The sequence below is a fragment of the Pimephales promelas genome, chromosome 2, assembly GCF_988280905.1.
Source record: "Pimephales promelas chromosome 2, fPimPro1.hap1.1, whole genome shotgun sequence".
In the NCBI taxonomy this organism is placed as follows: Eukaryota; Metazoa; Chordata; class Actinopteri; order Cypriniformes; family Leuciscidae; genus Pimephales; species Pimephales promelas.
The window spans coordinates 19,089,130-19,098,968 of record NC_142770.1 but is presented as its reverse complement, the minus strand read 5'-3'; the positions used below and the strand labels follow the sequence as shown (position 1 = coordinate 19,098,968).

The following is a 9,839-nucleotide window of genomic DNA, read 5'->3' as shown; positions in this document are numbered from 1 at the left end:
TGAAAAGGTCAGGGAGTTATAAAAAAAAGCTTAAAATGTGAGAGCAAGAAGTAGAACTTGATAGTGGTATGAAAATCCATTTCCCTAAATGAGATGTGTAAATGAAGAAGACAAGTGGACCAAATATCAAACCTTGAGGCACACAATTGGTTCGTTCATGTCTCAGAAGGGTCTTCACCAAGATGTTGTGTACATTAAGAAGATGAGGGGGGCAAATACCGATCCTTGAGGTGCACCATTGTTTGGTCAATGTGAAAAAAAGGGTCTTTTCCAAGATGTTGTGTACTGTATATTAAGAAGATGAGGTGGGCAAACACCGATCTTTGACATAGGTCATTGGCTGGTTCTGTAAACCCAGATTTTGTTTCTACTTAACCTTACGAGTGATCATTACTTATTCGTTTATGTTTTGTAAAAACCTGCTATCATTACTAAACAACATTAGTTGTTTGTACTATTTAGCTGAAAAATGTATTGCACTAATCAGGTTTAGTAGAGATAACTTGGTATGTTTAGTTTCCTAAAGGTCAAGTTTAAGGAACGGGAGGGGCGTCTAACGTCCAAGGGGAATTTTTTTTTCACACACGCCATTTTCTTTGACTCGTGATGGGCATACGAGGAGGGAAACGCATATAGTGTTTTATCACATTTATATAACTTACCGGTTTTCGTTTTTATAACAATATATACGTGCTGTGCACGGCTAAACCGCTCTCATTGGGGCATTTCCATTGACGCGCGATGCAGAGCAGAGCAGACCAGACGGATGAGGTTTGCTTTTTAACAGGGAAACGACGAAAGTAAGTGTTTTATCTAATTTACAATGTATTTTATAATATATTAATTTATAGCTATATTTAAATGCTCTGCACGCTTAAACGAGCCGAAACTTTTCTCAAAGGCTTCTTCTTCAACTCAATACGGAGCTGATGAGGAGGTTTGCTTGTAACGTTAAAGGGTTAGTTCACCCAAAAATGAAAATTAAGTCATTAATTACTCACCCCCATGCTGTACCAACCCCGTAAGACCTTCGTTCGTCTTCGGAACACAAATGAAGATATTTTTGATTAAATTTGAGAGCTGTATAACTACCACATTGGCTGCCTAAGGGACTGCCTCTTGACGGCCCAGAAAGTCAATGAAGAAAATGTTTAAATATCCCAAGTGACTACAGTGGCTCAACTATATGTTTATCAAGCGATGCGAATACTTAGATTTCCACAACGCATGCGCGAGAATTGCGATCTGAAGTAGTGTAAGCAGATCGCAATTCTCGCGCATGCGTCGTGGAAATCTAAGGAAGTCTCGTTTCTAGCCTACAAGGAAGAAAAGAAATAGTCGAATAAACTCGTTATTTTTGTTTGTTTTTTCGCACAAAAAGTATTCGCGTCGCTTGATAAACATATAGTTGAGCCACGGTAGTCACTTGGGATATTTAAACATTTTCTTCATTGACTTTCTGGGCCGTCAAGAGGCAGTCCCTTAGGAGCCAATGTGGTAGTTATACAGCTCTCAAATTTAATCAAAAATATCTTCATTTGTGTTCCGAAGACGAACGAAGGTCTTACGGGGTTGGTACAGCAGATGTGAGTAATTAATGGTGATTTGAGTAATTAATGACTTAATTTTCATTTTTGGGTGAACTAACCATTTAACAGGGAAAACACCGAAAGTAAGTGTTTTTTAACCTAATTTCCAACATGTATTGCATGGCATTATATTGTTTTGTAACGATATTTATGTGATTTGCGCGCCTCAATCTTTCTCACATAGGTCCTAACGCTAGCGTTAGCAGCTAACGTTACATCTTCTTTGACTCATCATGATACAGTGCAGACGAGGAGTTTGCTTTTAACAGTGAAAACACCGAGTAAGTTGTTAAGTGTTTTAACTCATTTACAATACGTGTTTTATAATGTTATATTGTTTAATGACAATATTTGTGATATGCAAATTATGAAGTATGTATTTATCATCAAACTATCTTTTACTCTCGTTTGTCAAACAGAACAACTCCACAAACTGCGGACCAACAATGCACTTTATTTCCTTATTTGGAGGACCTATTTTCTTAGAATGTGTAAGTAATTCTTTCAGATTAAATATTTATGCAAAATCTACTTATTAGATTAACTTTTGGTTGATGTTTGGATATGTTTTCATGTTTAAATGTATTGATTTCGCTATTCGTGTTTGCTAGGAGCATTTCTATGATGCACCAAGTGGCTAAGGGTACCAAGCTTGGTGTTAAAAAAAAAACTGAACAGACTAGAACCTGGTGATGGTAAGATTTTACAGATAACATATGAGAGAATGGATAACTAGCAATTTGTGAACTAGATATTCTGTATTTCATAACACTTATTTTGAATTCGTCCAATTTGTGTGTGTGTGTGTGTGTGTGTATATATATATATATATATATATATATATATATATACTGTATATACTGTATATATATACTTAAAATGAGTTTTCAAACCAATTGTTGTCATGATTTGACAGGTAGATGTTTTCTTCCTGTGTAATTTTAGACCCCACTGATTGGGAAATCTCTGCCCATCACCTGCCCTGAAGATCACAAAGCCTCAACAAGGGAACGAAGATTCTTCCGGCGGCTGACTATTTATTTATTTATTTATTTAAAGGGTTAGTTCACCCACAAATAGAAATTCTGTCATTAATTACTCAACCTCATGTCGTTCCAAACATGTAAGATTTTCATCTTCACAACATACACTCACCGGCCACTTTATTAGGTACACCTGTCCAACTGCTCGTTAACACTTAATTTCTAAGCAGCCAATCACATGGCGGCAACTCAGTGCATTTAGGCATGTAGACATGGTCAAGACAATCTCCTGCAGTTCAAACCGAGCATCAGTATGGGGAAGAAAGGTGATTTGAGTGACTTTGAACGTGGCATGATTGTTGGTGCCAGAAGGGCTGGTCTGAGTATTTCAGAAACTGCTAATCTACTGGGATTTTCACGCACAACCATCTCTAGGGTTTACAGAGAATGGTCCGAAAAAGAAAAAACATCCAGTGAGCGGCAGTTCTGTGGGCGGAAATGCCTTGTTGATGCCAGAGGTCAGAGGAGAATGGCCAGACTGGTTCGAGCTGATAGAAGGGCAACAGTGACTCAAATAACCACCCGTTACAACCAAGGTGGGCAGAAGAGCATCTCTGAACGCACAGTACGTCGAACTTTGAGGCAGATGGGCTACAGCAGCAGAAGACCACACCGGGTGCCACTCCTTTCAGCTAAGAACAGGAAACTGAGGCTACAATTTGCACAAGCTCATCGAAATTGGACAATAGAAGATTGGAAAAACGTTGCCTGGTCTGATGAGTCTCGATTTCTGCTGCGACATTCGGATGGTAGGGTCAGAATTTGGCGTCTACAACATGAAAGCATGGATCCATCCTGCCTTGTATCAACGGTTCAGGCTGGTGGTGGTGGTGTCATGGTGTGGGGAATATTTTCTTGGCACTCTTTGGGCCTCTTGGTACCAATTGAGCATCGTTGCAACGCCACAGCCTACCTGAGTATTGTTGCTGACCATGTCCATCCCTTTATGACCACAATGTACCCAACTTCTGATGGCTACTTTCAGCAGGATAATGCGCCATGTCATAAAGCTGGAATCATCTCAGACTGGTTTCTTGAACATGACAATGAGTTCGCTGTACTCAAATGGCCTCCACAGTCACCAGATCTCAATCCAATAGAGCATCTTTGGGATGTGGTGGAACGGGAGATTCGCATCATGGATGTGCAGCCGACAAACCTGCGGCAACTGTGTGATGCCATCATGTCAATATGGACCAAACTCCCTGAGGAATGCTTCCAGCACCTTGTTAAATCTATGCCACGAAGAATTGAGGCAGTTCTGAAGGCAAAAGGGGGTCCAACCCGTTACTAGCATGGGGTACCTAATAAAGTGGCCGGTGAGTGTAAATTAAGATGTTTTAATTAAATCTGAGATCTTCCTGTCCCTCCATTGACAGTCTATGCAACCACCACTTTCAAGCCCCAGAAAGATATAAAGGTACATCATTAAAGTACTCCATGCGACTCCATTGGTTTAACATACACTTTATTAAACTTCTCAAGTGCTGTGTTTGCTTAATTTATAAAATATGAATTATATTTCCAACTATTAAATATTAAAATATTTCCAAAATGCGTTCAGGAGAACTTTACAACTCGTGCATGTTGTTGATGCAAGAGCAGATGTTGTTGCGTGAATGTGCATTGAAGATTAATATTTTGTAAATAAATTTGAGTTAAAATTGTCGTAAAAAAAGGTCACATGTAGTTACATGGATTACTTATGATTTCCTTTTTACCTTTCCGTGGCTTTGGAAGTGGTAGTTGAATAGGCTAATAAGGGACAGAAATCTCTTGTATTTCATTAAAATTAAGTGTTCCAAAGATGAACAAACTCTTACTGATTTAGAACAACATGAGGATAATAATAATGACAGAATAATTAATGACAGAATTTAATTTTTTGGATGAATTAAATATTTGATTCACTTGGAAATCAGTAAATTCAAGTCTTAATCTAACCAAAGTAGTTTCTTGTTTGAGTCATGAAAGTCTCAGATGATTGAACTTTTTACACCATAAACTTGCTGTATTTATAAAACACAAATGGTATTGATTGTAATTGGTCTGGCTTTGTGTTGTCTAGGGAACCAGTACTCCAGGATTTTTCGAGAAAGTTGGATCTGCACAGTCTTTCCTGCTCTGTGAAACTACCATGCATGCACTGAACTTTACTGTTGGCAACTGGACACAACTGATCCACTCATATCCTGCAACTGATTTTCATCTGCTGAACGTTGTTGACTCGAGCACTGCTGCACTGTTGCAAAGTCAAAGGTACTGAATCAACTTAACTGACAGGACTTACATTCACTGACATGTACAGGACTTGAACTATTACAGACCATTTGATAAGCAACTTTCATACAATTCCGATGACAGAAATTCCTATATTGTGCTTTCATTTATTTTAAAAGTTAACCTATGATGTAAAGGGACTTGTTTGTTAAAGGGTTAGTTCACCCAAAAATGAAAATTCTGTCAGTATTTACTCACCCTCACGTTGTTCCAACCCCGTAAGACCTTCGTTCATCTTCGGAACACAAATTATGATATTTAAGATCTTAAGATCGCTCCTGCATACAGTCCATAGGCTTCTTGAGGGACTGGCTCTTGCTGTCCCCGAAAAGTCATTAAAGACATCGTTAAAATAGTCCAAGTGACTACAGGGGCTCAATCTTAAGTTTATCAAACGACGAGAACACTTTTGTGCGCAAAAAAACAACAAAAATAACGACTTTATTTCAACTATTCACTTCCTTCTCCATGAGCCTGTAAGTCAGTTAACGTAGTGTGATTGCGTAGAGCTACGTCACACGTAGGCTCACTATTGGCCGACACTGGTCATGTGTGTGTGATGCGTGTGACGTACAATAACAGAAGCTTACGCTATTAAACTAGTAATCTGACTCGCGCAGAGGGAGAAATAAACGAATAGTTGAAATAAAGTCGTTATTTTTGTTGTTTTTTTGCGCACAAAAGTGTTCTCGTCGTTTGATAAACTTAAGATTGAGCCCCTGTAGTCACTTGGACTATTTTAACGATGTCTTTAATGACTTTTCGAGGACAGCAAGAGCCAGTCCCTCAAGAAGCCTATGGACTGTATGCAGGAGCGATCTTAATATCTTAAATATCTTAATTTGTGTTCCGAAGATGAACGAAGGTCTTACGGGGTTGGAACAACATGAGGGTGAGTAAATACTGACAGAATTTTCATTTTTGGGTGAACTAACCCTTTAATAAAAAAATGAGTTTGTTAAAACAACTGTTTGCATTTTGTCTTTAAACTTTATTTCAACCTTAGTCTGGGATCATAGTAGAATTATGTATTCATTGTAAAGTTAAAAAATAGATTAATATACAGAGTAATATACAGTGATGTGTTTATTTCGAAGTGAATTTATTCTTTTCAGATTAAATGATTTGTCAGTTTATTTTACAGTTCTTTAAAGTAGGTAATGCAGAACCCAAATTAGAAAATCTGGTAACTCCTATCCTATACAAGTGTTTTTATTTGTAAAAAGGTGTTCTATCAACACCAGGATGGTGTAATATTTGACTCCTATAAGGTTGAGAAGATTGTGAGATCCATTTCTTGAATGGATCTTAATCGAATTAACATATAATTAATCTGAAAATGTTAATACATATGTTAATACAACTCAACATGTTTAGTTTCAGCTTGTGTAAAAGGTTAGGGTTCCATGTTAGTACAACTTAACATGTTTAGTTTCAGCTTGTGTAAAAACTAAAGTGGTTTAAGGCAACGGGTTTCCACGCGATTTGCGAGTAAAGTCAACTAATTCGGGTTAAGAGTAAGGATCTACCTGTAAGGACTCAAGCCTGAAAAGAAGTAGTTCCTGTGATTCAAGAAATGTGTCCTGTGATGGGACAAAACAGAGAAATTGGTATAACTGTCACGGTTTATAAATCCTATGTCTCTTCCTCGTCTCGTCCCTTGTTGTGTATGTGTGTGTGTGTGTGTGTGGATGTGTGTGGGCGTGCCAACTCTTTATGTTGATTGAGCTATCAGCTCCAATCACTTCTCTCCACCCGCTGCAACTCATCTCATCACCCTTCAAATACTCACCACTTTCTCATCTTTGTCAGATTGTTGTTTTGTGGTGTGCGGTTGTGTTGATCCCTCTGCGGTCCTCATTGTTCCTGTTCCTGTTCTTGTGGATGATCTGGATTTGTTGTGTTTGTTCAGCACTCATCATAACTTCTCTCACCGGATTTATCTGACCATTGGAGTCCCTGCGCCGCTAGCCTGTCACATCCGGACTTTTCAACGTCTTCAATTTATAAACTGAATTTCACTTGCACTTGCTTGCGTCTTTCGTTCTTGACAATAAATTGAACAAATGTTTAAATATACAAAACCATATGTTTAAAGGTGCCCTCTGGCATTTAAAATCAAATCATACACCATATTCCATACCAGATGGGGGCAGCATACCTTCAGAAATACCTCCGCGGCCGCGTGCACTCTCATGTCTTAAAACAACACGGGCGAGCGCTGTGTTGCTCTGTCTCCCTCGCGCATATTAATCAAATCAATTGACACGATAGTAAAAGGTTGGAAGGGCGCAGATTCACGTGGAGCATTTGGAGATTTTCAGAGATTAGAGACTAAATGAACAACATCTCAATACTAAATTATAAAGGCCGTCTCATAGACAAGTCTGTGCATTTCGACGATATGGGAAAATGAAAGCCCAGGCTATTATTTCTAGTTTTATGGTATTCGTTTTGTTCATATTACATTTTTATCATTAGTTTTAATTAATTTGACAGACAGCATTCCCTGATGTGGACCAAGCTAGCGTCTTTTTAGAGCTGCCAACTCTCACAACACTTTTCACACACTCTCACGCCACACATCAATTTTGTCGTGCACAGAAAAGGACACGGAGACCGATGTCAGCTCTCAGATTCTGTTCATTTTATTACGCAATTCAAACAATAAATACAGTTTTGGCGCTTTACACGACAGATCCCTGACGCACGTGAACCGATCATCTCTATAGCTAATGGTAAAAGAACACGAACACTGTTGAAAGTATGTTACAACTTACCAAATTCTATTCCTCATGCATAATATCGACCAATCATTTTTTTTAACTCTTCCCTGAACTGAAATGTAGTAGTGGGCTGTATTTTCCACACGACTGACATCAGGTTCAAGTACACAAGCCGCGCGACTTACTCGTCTATTGCAGTTTGGCTGGTGGTAATGTTGTCTGCCCGCATACCGCCTCCCATGGCCGAAACTGGTATTACGACACCTGCCGGGCCGGGGCTAGTAATTTAGCATGCTAATTCTAAACTAAACTAAACTAAACTGCCGGGTCGGGGCTAGTAATTTAGCATGCTAATTCAGGTTAATATCTCGGCAGCATTATAACTTGTCATTTTTTTAATGACATCATCCACCTTATTTCTTCTCATTCTTTTGATGCGTGTAGCTCATTTTTGGGATATTTTAACCTAAATTTTTACAGATGGCACCTTTAAGGATTTCCATTTGAGGGGAGTTAGATATTATTTTCATATAAATATGTCTAAAGACAGGAACACAAATTATATGATTAGTTTTATTTATCCTCATACAGTACATTCAATAGGTTAACGTACCTTTCTAAAATGGAATAACATCTTAATGTTTTCTTTTTATCAGAAATTGAAGTTGTTAGCTAGTGACATACATAGTTTTGCTGTAGCTAACATGCAAGTTAGGTTCTGTAGCTTAGCTATATAAAATGCAAGAGGTCAGCAAAGTTAACTAATGAATAATAAGACTATATTATATACAATATAGCCCTAATGAGGCATCAGTGATGGGAACACCTGATTCTACAAACTAACAATTGAGTATATACTGAAAAGTATGTGACTATCCAAAATTGCAATAAAAGTATTATGACCTACGATTATGTTTAATCTCTCCTTTTTTTAATAAAAACAAAAAGCTATAATTTCGCTTTCCTTTTTGTTATGAATAATATACAGGCCAATGAGTTGTGCAATGATCCTGATAATGAAGCAAAGTAAAAGGTCACTGATCAACAAAAGGTTGTATACTAATGGAGGTTAAGGAATTGATGACAGCCATAATAATTAGCATTATTCAATATGTACACAGCTCCTTTGGTTTGAAGGATTGTACGATGTTTGCAAAGCCAATCCTTCAAACAGTATGTAAAAATTTAGCATTGTTTAAGGTTATGGTTCATTTATGGGATTTCCAGACGTGAACTAAGTAGGCTATGCAGCTTATTTGAATTACTTAGTTAGTTAATTACTAGTCATAGGACATACTGATCCACATTTTTGATCCCAGGTCATTTTATTTATTTTTCATTATCAAATATCATTAGCATTAGCAAATTATCTTTTCAAAGGAGCAGAAAGCCCAAAATTCTAATCCTTTGTTGTTTCCACCTTTTAAATTTTTTAAACGATGGCTTTGTATATAATCATCAATCTCTGTAATCACCATTTTATCCTTAACAATCACAAATAAAATGTCCATTCAATAGCTTTTTTATTATTATTTGCATTTATCATTGATTTCCCTTCTGGTAGGAACAGATCTGACGCACATTATTGGACACATTTAAAAACAAAACAAAAACACAATATTTGCGACACAATGATAATGATAAATGGACTTTTAAACAATCTATCCCCAGTCATTTACAGTTGTATGTTTTATATACAAAGGGTTTGGTGTCTGTATGTCTCTTAGACAGCAATTCCTATGTCTGATGTTTGGAAAAGGTTGGGCTCCATATGATAAGACTATAACGGTTTATTGTTCACTGACGAATCACCTAGGTCATAACAGATGGAAATGCATAATTAATAGGCATCGGCTTAATGCATAAATGAATCTGTGTCGCTTTTCGTGTCATGACACCAACAGAGATTTTCACAATCCAATGAATTATGAATAAGGAAAAAAAAAAAAACATGTCAAAATGAATACATCAACCTAAACTGCAACCAAAAGGTGAAGCATACATATGAGTAAACATACTGTTAGTTTCTATTTAGCAGTGTTTCAGAAGAGAACTGGTAGTTCTAGCAGGGGAAAAATGGTGGACGTGATTTCACAAAGTACAACATGTTCCTGGATAAATATCTTTGTTGATCCTGGAACAACATTCCAATCAACTGACCAGATTCGAGGGACACGTTTTACAGTTTATGTCAAGTTTAG

At 37.4% G+C, this 9,839-nt stretch overlaps 1 long non-coding RNA gene across 2 annotated transcripts; it reads left to right on the top strand.

Moving 5' to 3' along the window:
• Positions 1–1,576: 1,576 nt before the first annotated feature.
• LOC120493103 (uncharacterized) lies at positions 1,577–5,073 on the top strand. 2 transcript variants are annotated; one of them, XR_016145725.1, is made up of 6 exons: positions 1,585–1,672; positions 1,774–1,870; positions 2,009–2,080; positions 2,201–2,284; positions 2,535–2,649; positions 4,701–5,073. It is a non-coding gene; the product is annotated as an uncharacterized LOC120493103 (long non-coding RNA). The 2 variants fall into 2 exon arrangements; XR_016145723.1 differs by having other exon boundaries at positions 1,577–1,870.
• Positions 5,074–9,839: the final 4,766 nt, after the last annotated feature.